We start from the raw sequence: 12,896 nt of genomic DNA, 5'->3' as shown, positions 1-12,896 counted from the left end.
TGAAGTTACCGCTAACATACATGTCCCCAAGGGTTTGGAACCCAAACTATCTCCAGTATCGGATCAAGGAGGCATCCAGCACTTGAGCAAATTACATACGATTCCATAGCAGTACATCCCTGTTATATGGACCACCTCAACAATTCCCACAGCTGGTGCCATGCCAAACACACCACCCCCACTGGGTCAAATATGCAGTCATCAGTGAACTTGGATGAAACCACCAGGCATTTGATGTTGCATCCTATGGCCACTTGCTTCTCGATTTTGATATACGGGACCGCTCAGTCCTCAGCAAATCAACACAAAGCATGATGGGCATGGGCCTGCGCCCAGTACACTCTGAAGTCAGGTTCTGAGAACCTTCCTCTTTCAAATGGCATCACAAGGGTAGCCCACTTCAATTGTACCACCCCAGAGTGACAGATAAACTTTGCAATCTCTGCTTCCGACACCCAAAATAACCCACCACCCAGCCATATGGGCTCACACTGAAGGAGATAAAGCAGTTTAGAAAGGATAAACATTTTGAGTAGAGAGATTTTGCAAGCTATGGTTAACGGCAGTTGCAACCAGTGGCAGAATTTAGACGTCAAGAGAGGCATTTAACTGGTGTAATTGCGGTCATAGAGAGCTTCCACCTGCCTAGATACTTCAACTTCTAAATAATGTATGTGGTTTGGGGTCCACATGAAATCATGGAGAGCCAACGGCTTGGGCGTAGCATCAGTTATAGTGAAGATCTTGCTACAATTAATTTGCAACCCAGAGAGAGCACCAAACTTAAAAACATCCTGTATAATAGGGCCCAGATTGCTATGGTAACACATTTTCAACATATCAGGATATGGTATGTGCTTGACCCGTTATTTTAATTCCCCTATGCGAATACCAATACCTGATCAGATCAGCCAAAGGCTCCATGACAATGAAAAACAAGAGAGGGGACAGGGGGCATCGCTGGTGGGTGCCTCTCTCGATAGGGAGGTCCACTGCGAGTATTGCCTTGGTGCTGAACCTGGCGGTCAGCGCAGCATAGATCACTTGTACATAGGACATGAATCCTGTGTCAAAACCACATTTTGCCTGGACAGCATGCAGATATTGCCATGACACCAAATCAAAATGCTTTTTGTCTCCAGTGTAGCTGTGTCTGTATGGGGTCTTTTTGCGCCCTAATGTTGAAAAGCCATCCCGAGTTAAGGGTAGTAAAACACCCAGGAATAAACCTAGACTGGTCTGGGTGTATCACATGGGACATCAGTGGGACTAGACGATTAGCAAGGATCTTTGCAAATATTTTAACATCTGAGTTAATCAAAGACAATGACCTGTAGTAATTGCAGCACTCCAGTGACTTATTGGGCTTCAATAGTACCGTTATTATGGCTTCACGCATGGTGTCTGGCATGTGTCGGGATGGCTCGGCCTCCTCCCATACCTTGAGTAAATAGGGGCCTACGGATAGATAACATTTGTAAAAAATTGGCCATTAGCCCATCAAAAACCAGGGCCTTCCTGGTAGTGAAATCATCCATGACTCGGAGGATTTCCTCAATTGCAATTGGGAGATCAAGACTGGCACTCACATCCCAGGATAACTGCGTGAGGGGGAGGTCAGTAAAGAATTTATCAATATCCCAGGATATTGCTATGGAGCATGTGTCATCTCGCTTATACAATTTAGAATAGAAGGCTTGAAACACTGCATTACTACCAGTGCTCGTAGGCACCAGATTGCCAGCACAATCTCTACTAAGCGGTATGCAAGTATTCCCTCATCCAGCCTAATCACACGTGACAACAGTCTCTCCAGCCTCTCGGGTTACCTATATCTTCTTGCTCCAGATGGGGAGCTGAAGATTTTCAACTCCCTGTCCACGTTGCTCCTAAACGTATCTAGTGCAGCCTTAACCTGTGCATACGTGGCCATGGGGGGATTCAGTGCCTGTCCTTGGTATCCTTGGTACCCCTGATATACCTCTGGATCACCTTGAGCACCCCAAACTTGATAGACATGGCTATGCCTCGCATATATACTTTATAAGCTTGCCATAGTGTGTCAGTTCTATCCACTGTTCCCTCATTGGTATTGAAAAACACCTTAATATGCAGACAAATATCGGATTCAAATGCCTCGTCATGCAGCACCTGCTGCTTAAACCTCCACCAGGGACACTGAATAGGGAAGCCAGCCAGCTTCAATGTGCTTTTGATGGGCAAATGTTCAGAGTTGTCCTAGGGAGAATCTGGACAGAGGATAGCAGAAATCAGCCATAGATCGATTCTCGAGAAGGAGACACACACAGATTAATAAAAAGTGTATACACGCTAATGAGGGTGCAACACTCTGCAAATATATAACAGTCCCAATTGACCCATTCCCTCCCGCAGCACCCGGCAGGGCCCGGTAGCACTCCTATGACTAGAGGTGGAATGGTTCACCACAGTATCCCTTATATTGTTTATATCACCTCCCCTGCCCCCACACCACGGGCACCATAACATAAAATGTGATCATCTCAGTAGTATTGACATACAATAATGGGTTGTCAATGTTGGGGCCATAAACATTGACCAACAGTAGGTCCCTGAATGCCATCTCACCAAAGACTATCACATACCGGCCCTGGGGACCAGCATGCACATTCCATGCTGGAATGGTAGAGATATATGCACCAACTTCAAAAAACATCACCTGGAATGAATAGGTAGTGTAATATCTATTGTGTTCCCAGCTCTTTGCAAACCTCACATTGTGTGTTCCCATAGCATGCATTTCCTGAAGAAACAAAGTTATTGCCCCATGCCGCTTGACGTGCTGAAGCAATTTACGGCCCTTGGTTGGACTGCCTAGCCCTCTAACATTCAAGCTAATACATGGCACTTCAGCTACTTACCAAGCATCCAGTGCATGATCTAGCAGCAGCTGTAACTCCCTTGGGGTCCCCTTTTGGTTCATCCCCCTACCTGTTATCAAACTCCTGATAATGCATATAATGATAGTGTGATTTTTTGTACCCAGCCCACGCAAACCCTCACCCTCACCACACACACCAAAAATGAGACAGCATACGCGCACAATAGAACATCCCAACAAAATGTGCAACTCTGCATGAAGGTGGCTCACTGTCAGGACACCGCCTGGACCGTATGAACTGATTATCGAAGGCAATATAATGATAAATGGTCAAGCAATACAGTAACATGGCGGGGAGCCATAGTACTGATGTTGCATTTCTCTTCAGTCCTTTTGCGTCTTTCATGTCTGAGCCGGGTCACCCCTTAAAGTGGCCGTAGTATTCACCGAGATGAAGTTCATAGCTTCTTCTGGGAGCCTAAAAAATAGTTGTTATCATTGAGCTCAATCTTGAGCTTTGCCCGGTACAACATTGCATATATTATTCCCCGCTCAAGCAGCATCTTCTTTACTCCCAGGAAAGACCTCTGCTTATGTTGCACCACCATGGAAAAGTCAGGGTAGATGTGTATCTTTCAAGATGCTAGCATGAGGTCGACCTTCATTCTAGTCACGCTGAAGATAGTGTCTCAGTCTTTGTAGTTGAGGAGACGTACAATGATTGGGTGTCCCGGCACCCCAAGGTAAGTTTGAGAGGCCAGCGATCTATGGGCTTGTTCAACTGAAAATTGAGGTGAAAGCTTGGGATTGTCCACGAGCAATAATACAGTCTCCTCAACAAAAGCTTTCTTTTCCCCTTTGGCACTGTTATCTGGTATTCATATGATCCTAATGTCATTACGACGAAACCTGGACTCCAGTTCATCACATTTATTAGTTGCAGACTGCACCTGTTTGGATAGCGCAGATACCTCAGTCTTCAACGGGGACACATCATCCTCCACTACACCCACTCGTGTCTCTGCTTCCCTAATTCACTTGTCAGTCTTCTTCAAACTGGATTTACTTGAATTGATGCAGCCTGTGATATTGTCCACCTTGTTGTGCACCACCGAAAAGCACTCCTGCATGCACTCTATCAATCTCTGAAACTGTTCCTCAGGGGCCACGGAAACTCCAGCCTCAGCTGCAGCAGCACCCATGTACTGCCCTTTTGGTGTGCATTTGGCAAATGCATCCATGCTACCCTGCCTCTTTGTGGCTCACTGTATTGTGCTGAACCACACAACATAGTCTCACTACCTATTCCATGTTTTCAATGCTCCCCCACACTTGGAGGGCCAAAGCAACACCCAAAAGATAACACGTTCATGATGGCTCACTATATATCACAGTGGTGGGTGTCACACGTGACCACCTGCCATGATAGTATCAATTACTCCAGAGCATGGCCGTTGTATCAGGTAGAACACAGGGGGCACACTGACACATCCCTCATTCCCAGCTTATTTACAAGATCCAGCAGGTTGATGAGGGAACAATGGAACGCCCTGCACCAGTGGCTATCTGGCATTGGCAACCAGCTCTCACAGTGCCAGGTGCCCTCAGAAGCACAGCCTCGGCTAGGAGGGTAGGAGGGCCACCAAGAGAATGCATTTACCGTAAGGTGCAACAAGAAGGCACTGGGTCAATCCAAGTTGTATATGGCCCCAAGCCAGGAAGTCTACAGGCTAGGACAAGGCCACGCACCATCCTGGTACTTCGTCTCTGGGTGCAGCAAGTAACTTGCAGGATAAAATGAGGTCAAAAGCATGTTCAGTTGCCAATCCATGGGATTCTGATGATCACAAGCTGACATCCCACCCGCTCGGGCCATGACTCACTGCCGGTGCCTTCTATCAGTGGCACACTTCACACTGCTGCTCATATGGCAAAAAGGAGCACCATGTTGTTCAGGACCACCCCATTTAGCAGCTCTGTCCAAGGGCTGCGTCACTGCTTCCTCCGGTATGACACAGCAACCAACCCTCACCGCCTTGTTGCTATGTGGAATGAGTGAAAATGTGCTAAAATCAGTGCATGTATTGTAGGTTGCAGGCCACAGATAGCAGAGTTCTACTAGGATCAAATGAGGTCAAAAGCACGTCCCGCAGTCAGGTTGCCAATATGCAGGGTTTCTGATGATCAGAAGCTGATGACCCGCCGCTCGGAGCATGATTCACTGCCGGTGCACCCAGCAGCCTTCTATCAGGGTCACACTTTGCATGACTACTGACCAGACCAGCCTCACTGGTCAACAGGCCACTCGTCTCACCCCTCGGGCCCATCGGGGATCCCAGTCACCGCAAGGATATTAGGGCGGACCTCGGCTCACAGGATCAGATCATATGTCACAAAGGAGCAGCACTTCTTTCAGGATTGGCCCATTTAGCAGCTCTCTCTGCGGTTTACAGTCACTGCTTCCTTTGATTTGACACAGCAACCAACCTGCTCCGCCAACTTCACAAGCAGTCACTGTGTGGATGTGGATTCCAGGTGAAAGATTGCTAACATCAGGGCATGTGTTGTTGGTTGCAGGCCACAGATAGTAGAGCTCCGGCAGAGTGTGGCCATTTCATTTGTTGTGCAACAGGGCGCCCATGTTAAATGTTTTCTAAGTTTCTTTGTATTTGTAAATATTTTATGAAGTACATACATTAAATATACAGTTATGATGATAACACAACATTTTTTCTCATTAATTGTGATTAGTGCTAATCTATTTAGCATATAGGTGACAGCATGAATTGTGATGTAAACACAAGTAATTAGTGATTTATTTTACTACACTGAGGTTGCCACAATATTACCGATTAGGGTTCTTCTTGGTATGTACAGATGAATGGTATTTGGAATAATTCCTGGTGGGATCATCCTCTTGGTTTAGTTTGTCGCCAATTCCCACTGAAGTCGGGGCTAGCCCTTCTGTCGGGATTCTTTTCAACAGACTAGGCACCCATTTAGCTTTCAGGAAGATCCGTCCTGACAATGAGTGTGAAGAGAGTGAGGCTAAAATGGTATTGGTCTGAGGAAATTGAAATTATGTTCAGAGTTCTGCAGGAATCTACACTATCTTTTCTGCTCGTCAATTTCTATCGTCACCCATTGGCAAAGCTGATTGAGGAGGGCGGCATGGGATTCAGATTTATGCCAAAGACACTTAGTTGCTTGTAGACATGGATCCCAACCCCCCGCCTAGGGAGTGAAAGTCATATTGTTCCAGCAACCAATAGATGGAACTCCCACAGAAACGCCTTAAGACTGCAGAGGTTCAGAACAGAGCCATTAGGCTTGCCTGGGGCCTTAGCAAAGATCAACATGTGACTCAATATAGAACAATATACTTGGATGGCTCTGAATAACTGATCAGGTCAAGGCTAAAGGCCTCATTACACGGTAGGCGGTAAGGGTTTACCGGTACCGGTAAGGGCACCGGTACCGGTAAACTCTTACTGCCTTACTACAAGGTCCCTTTGCGGGACCCAACCTTAACGGCTGGTGTAGACCAGCTGTTAAAGTTGGGACCCGCAAAGGGACCTTGGTGCTAATTATGGTACCGCAATTTGCGGTACCGTAATTAGCCCCTTGCCCATTTCCATTGAGCCCTACGGGACAAACATGGGAATGGGGAAGGGCCATGGAGAAAGGGGGAATTACCGCCCCGCCAACCTTGGAATAGGGTGGTAATTCCCCTTTTTTCCATAGTGGTACCGGTATGGTACCGGCGGCAACCATGGTGCTAATAGCACCATGGTTTACCGCCTACCGTGTAATGAGGCCCTAAGGGTCGGATCGTTCTTCCACTTAGAATTATTTGCCATCAGTGCTACATCAGGTATCGACATAAACCCTGCATATAAATCAGGTTATAACAGCTGATATCTATGTATATATTAGTGGAAATTCTGCCCAGTTGCTGACCATGAGCTAAATAGGCTGCAGGACAATTTGGCTAGTTTCTTATTTTAATTTGATGCTGTACGTTGTGGCCATAAATCTGAATTTTGGTCCGTCTGCAGCTAATAAATCATGACATCTTTTAATAGCAGAAAAATGCCTATGACTGAAAGACCATAAACTATCATATAAAAAATTATGGATTCTCAGTAAATCACATAACACATGATGAGGGTTAAAAGAGGATCTGTTAAGTACGTTCATGGTGATGGTCTATGTGAAATACAACATTATTTATTTTCCATGTAAAATAGGTACACGAATCATAACAGGGTTTGATTGTAAATAAGATTTGCACTTAATATTTTAATAATACTGCATGTAAGTGTTTATGGAGCTGCTTGTATTTCCTATACTGTTTTGTATTTAGTATGGCTTTACCATTATGCCTCCACCATGGAATTATCATTTTTGTTGTTACTTTTAACCGTCTTTGTACAATTTCAAACCTGTCATCTAGTCCATACATAATGATATATTCTCTACAAACGAACTAATTGCTGGTTAAGTTGTTGTAAGAGTACTTATAAATATGTCAAATGTAGGCAATTATTATTGCTAAGGGATGTTATAACTTGCCTCTGAATAAAGGTTGGACTTTCGCCAGAGCTTAGTACTTCTTCGCAAATATAATTCACATTACTGCAGTATTCAAAAGTGGAAATAATCTAGTAAAAACCACAAGAAACATATGAATGTATAAAAATATATATTGACCCTTTGATGTAAAAAATACAGTCTGAAAATCCTAATCATATCTTCGGGCCATTATCTAAGGATCTCTGCTTTATTTATGTTCTGAAAAGTTGGCAATCAAGCTTTGCCTGTATAGATAGGGGCGGGGGGTCCATGGGTTGGATAATTTGGCTACAAAGTATGTCATACTCTTTAAAGCTCTGTGGAAAGGTGGAATGTCAAAAGAGAAAACGTTGGACAAATGCAGAGAACATCTGACACATTGCTCCAAAACCGGGAGACAAGGAGTGGTGGGCCTATTTGAGATTAAGTGCTTGATTCACACAGATTTTCACTGAAAGTCAGTCAGAGATATGAGTGTGCAGCTGGGATTTTCACCAGGCCCATTATGCCTGAATCGCAAGTCTAACAGTGGAGCACATTTGGAGATGGCTGGAGCAATTCTGACATCCCTTTGTACATATATATTGTGAATAACATTTGTATTCGAGCATTTCAGACATGTGCTCAGCTTTTTAAGATTTGCGTGATTGTTTGGCTTTGAATCAGCAGAGACACGTTTAAAAAATGGAACCTAGGTCCCCTTGAATATTTTCTAAATGGTTCTGCCTAAATCACAAGAGGATGATGTTTTTTGTTGTCTTTTTGAACCACAGGTGTGACTTACTGCAGGCTTCCAGTTCGCTTGTGATGATGTATCATTCATGTAGGAGGCTTGCATCTCCCTTTGGGCTTATACATCAGGTACTTACAGCCTATCAGATACCTCCTGGGCGTAATCGTTGAGTTTGCTTGTGATTTTTGAGCCAATAATAGCCCCAAATCTCTTAAGGTAAGTCTGAATTTATATAATAGGCCCATCTCAATTCCTCTCAATTCCTCTTCTGTTGTCAGTTTTGCTAGGCTGTGCAGGAACAAAGTACACAGAGCAAGCTTATACTTTGGTGGGAGGTCTAAGTGTCTAAGGTCTTAGAAGGGTTTTGAGGAGTTTGGGGAATTTTAGGAAGTAGAGGTTGCTTTTTGTGTAGTCTGTTAGGTTCTGGAGTGTTATTTATCTTAGAGTTTTCTCTAGCGTGTTGTAAGTATGCTGCAAAGTTTCCTCCAAATAATAAAAAAACATTGTCCTTCCTCATGTCCCTTTTTTCTTTGCTTCCCCTCAATATGCGTAAAAAATAAAAAATAAAAACTTCCCAGACACATTTCTATCCTCAAAAATCGCAAATAACTCCAAGAAGTGTTTTCATTTTTCCAGATTCCCATTGTGTACTGTAATGTAATGTAGTTGTTTATTTATATAGCGCTTATACACAGGATGAGTGCTTCAAAGCACTTCAGGGCGGGAAGGGAACAAAGGAATACAGTAATTATTCTTAGGCCTTGAAGTTTCCGAATGATCAGAACATAAAACAGAAAAACTAGAATAGTAGGCCGGTCAGGATTTCACCTAGTACAAGTGCATGAATTGTGTGAATTTGTGAGCAAACCAATACACATTTGTGGGTGGCTGCATGCTATGAGGAAGGTTGAGAGGTTTAGTGAGTGGCTGCTCCCTATAAAAGTGTCAAGACTATGGGTCTCATTACACGGATGGCGGTAGGGATTTACCGTTACCGGTAAAATACCGGTACCGGTAAATCCCTACCGCCTTACTACGAGGTCCCTTTGCGGGTTGGGGGATTTAACGCCTGCTTTTTGCAGGCGTTAAAATCCAACCCGCTAAGGGACCTCGGAGCTAATTACGGCACCGCAAAATTGCGGTGCCGTAATTAGCGCCTTCCCCATTCCCATAGAGCCCTATGGGGCAGAAATGGGAATGGGGAAGGGCAATGGCAGAAGGGGGATTTACCGCCCCTCCAACCTTGGAATGGGGCGGTAAATCCCCTTTCCGCCAAGGCGGTGGCGGTATTATACCGGCATGAGCCATGGCGCTAATAGCGCCATGGCTCACCGCCTACCGTGTAATGAGGCCCTATCTGTAGATGACTGTGTACTGCGAGCGAGCACAAGAACTTTCTGGGAGGCTGAACCTCTGTATGAGAGCCTGAGAACTTTAAGAGAACACTGTGCTCTGCATGAAAAAGGCCATGACATTAAACAATAGGTGCTTGCAATCACAACAATAGTATGTTTCAAAAACGTTCCTCGTACTATAGCAATGGTATTTGTAAGTCAGCAAATGGCCAGGGACTCTCATTATCTACTACATATATCTGTTTCCCAGGCACATAGGCCATGAAACAAACTAGACACAACTTTTGAGGTTGGATTTTATTTTTGGATGGGTAACATATCATCATCAGTGTCGCCTGGTGATGGATAGATGTCGTTCAATAGTCGTCCACAATTAACTGAATTTTCATTTTAATAAACGTCAGTTGTTCAAAAACAATACTTCTCTTGCAGTTAGGAATATTAACCCAGCCCACATTAAAAATTCCCTCTGACTGAACACGATAGGGTGCACCTGTAAAATTCAACACCATCTCACACAGATGCCTCAAGCCACATAGACTGCTTGATGTACCAATAATGTACTGAGTCATCTTTTCTAGAGTTGAAGTGTGCAGTAGGAAGGCATCAATCATCTATGCACCATATGCTATGCTGTCTGTTCCTGTAATTAGTCTCAGAAGACAGTGGGACATGCCATCTCCACTGCCGAGGTTCCATGCACACTGCCCACAAGATTTTCAACAGGTATCAGTTAAGTGCTGCGTGTTCATTTTATGACTCTTGGACATGATCTTCCCAGTGTAATTGGCAAAATGTGGACTGGTTGGTGTTGTTTCTGCTGCTTGCATTCTGTCCCCAATTGATGCTGCAAGCAATGAAGAAAAGCACCCTTGCACATTTGAACGGTGTGATTTTTTCTGCGAGTCATCCCATGCAGAAGAAATGTGGCACTTGTACATTGAATTGTGGGTTCATAAAAGAAGCAAGTATGTACTCAATGTTGTCTTGAAGTCCACCTACACTTGGACCACTATGCAAGGTTGAAACGAGGTGTCTCACCTCTGCATGAGTATCACCTTCCAAGGCAATTCCCCCTCCATGTTGATCAGGTGCAGCTCAAGCATGCGCCCCAAAGGGAGAAACTCCTTGAAGGATGCATTGTGATGGCTATCATGCCTGGTGGCCTCCTTAAAATGTCAAAGGTAGGAGCAGACATTGGAAAACATTTGCCACTCATACTAGGTCATGTATCCCCAACTGTTCGCCATTGAGGTCTTCCAGTTGGGGAGAGGCAACATATGGCACACCTGCAGCTGCCATAGGGTTTATTTGTGATCACAAGGACATTCGAAAAGTAGTGGATGTGCATTGCAATGAAAATACAAAAGAAATCAAGAACATGTATTCCATTGCCTAATACAGCAAAAACAAATTCAAATTATAAGGCCTAATCCACTGTGGTTTATCCTCCTCAACCTTACCATAGTTGTCCACTCCATTGTTGCTTCTGTTTTGAAACCCTGGCATGCACAACTTTTTCCATTTCCAATTGAATGCACCTGGTACCCGTTTCTTCTTGAATGTTCTTGGCTGGCAGATGAAGGAAAGGCGATCCAGTGTGCTGTGGTAGCCAGGAAGTCAAAGCTCTGACCACTGGTCCAAATGTACAGAGTGACATGGCAGTTTTGTCCCACAGATTGATCTAGCACACATCTGTAGCCAACAACCGTGTTGCACAGCTCCAGTACCACATTTAATAGAGAGAAATATTGGTTGGGAACCTGTGTTAATTGACATTTCCCATAAGTCACCAGATTTTAGGGTTTACACAAACGAATAGGGAACAGATCCATTCCCATCATTAAAGGCAAATTAGCATTCAGCAGGCAATGTGTGTGTCATGAGATTTGTAATATTGTTGGCCATGCTCAAATACTTCAACAACACATTTGTTTTGTCTCTACCTCTTCATCAGTATTGCTGCTTTCGGCAGAAATATTAATTAATGTCATAATATTTCTTCTTGATCTTCGTCTATGTTGTCATCATAAGTATTGTCTGATTTATGAGTGGATGGAGTGTTGAAGAAAGGGACCTGAGATTTTCCTCTATTCAACTACTTGTCATGTTATGCTTCCCTGATTGTGAATAACATCTGCACAATCCCCCTTCTTCGGATTAGAACTGAATGCTTCAGTCTCAGTTCATGTTCATCATCATGGTAAAATACCCATGCATGTATGTGCACTGGTGTATGTACCCCAGATATACTTGTGATAGGGCTGATGAACATGAGTTGATGATACCTTCAATTGAATATGTGAAATGCTGTCATCCCTAGTGCACACATCAAGTGCTGTGACAGGAGTATAAAAACACATATATGTCCCCTCACTTCTGTCTCATTGCAATGCTGGCATGCTGTTCCATATGTGTTGCAAACTCACTGACTGGAGCATCACACTCCTCCCAAAATCTCGGTTGCTCCCTCCCACCAAAATCAGGTGAGTGTGTCTCTCTGGGATTAATTGACTTCTGTCCTGCTGGAGTACAAGGGTGAGTAGGTGTTAAATGCCCACTCAGCCCTCATGCTTCTACAAACCAAGAGCCAACATAATCATAAAGGTAAAGGTGTAACAGGCACAGTTAAGAGATATACCTCCTTTGCCTTTTGTGTTGATGGGGGCAGAAGGAAGGCTATACTCTCAAGAAAGTGTGAATGGGTTCAAGAGCAACCCAAGTGGTGAAGTATGAAAATAAAGGAATGTTCAATCATGGTTCAATAATAATACATTATTTAATCAAACACACTATGTACAATAATAACCAACTAGAAAACACTGTAAAAACCCAACCCTTTAGAAATGACACAGAATATACAAAGATAGAATAGATGCATCCCTCTGTGTAATGAGACAGGGAGGGGAAATACCACAATGTTCAAAAGATATATTCTTGATGTTACAAAAGAGTTGACAATGACCTTTCCAGTCTCTAGTGTTCATATATGGATCAGAGGGCCCATAATAGTTATTCATATTTTGCTCAATTTGTATTGGTTCAAAGGTGTTGAAACAGGTTTCTCGGCATCAAACACAGTGTCTGCTCAGGTTGTGGATGCTGCAGTTGCTATAGCACAGCAGCCAACTGGCATCAAGTCAGGCCAAAAGGAAGGCAGCTGTTGTCTCAAAGGGCCTCATCACGACCTCGGCGGTAAAGCCGGCGGTATTAGCGCGGGGGCTATTAGCGTGACCGCCATAGCCCCCGGCACTAATAGCGCGGGATCGCGAGTTGGGCGGACTTGGAAGTCACCATTCCCCATTGAGCCCATTCGGGAATGCCCCATTCCCCATTGGGCTCAATGGGGAAATTTTGCGCTCATACCGCTGGC

This window comes from Ambystoma mexicanum, chromosome 5p (assembly GCF_040938575.1).
Source record: "Ambystoma mexicanum isolate Mex_15411 chromosome 5p, UKY_AmexF1_1, whole genome shotgun sequence".
In the NCBI taxonomy this organism is placed as follows: domain Eukaryota; kingdom Metazoa; phylum Chordata; class Amphibia; order Caudata; family Ambystomatidae; genus Ambystoma; species Ambystoma mexicanum.
Note: the sequence above shows the minus strand (reverse complement) of the source record.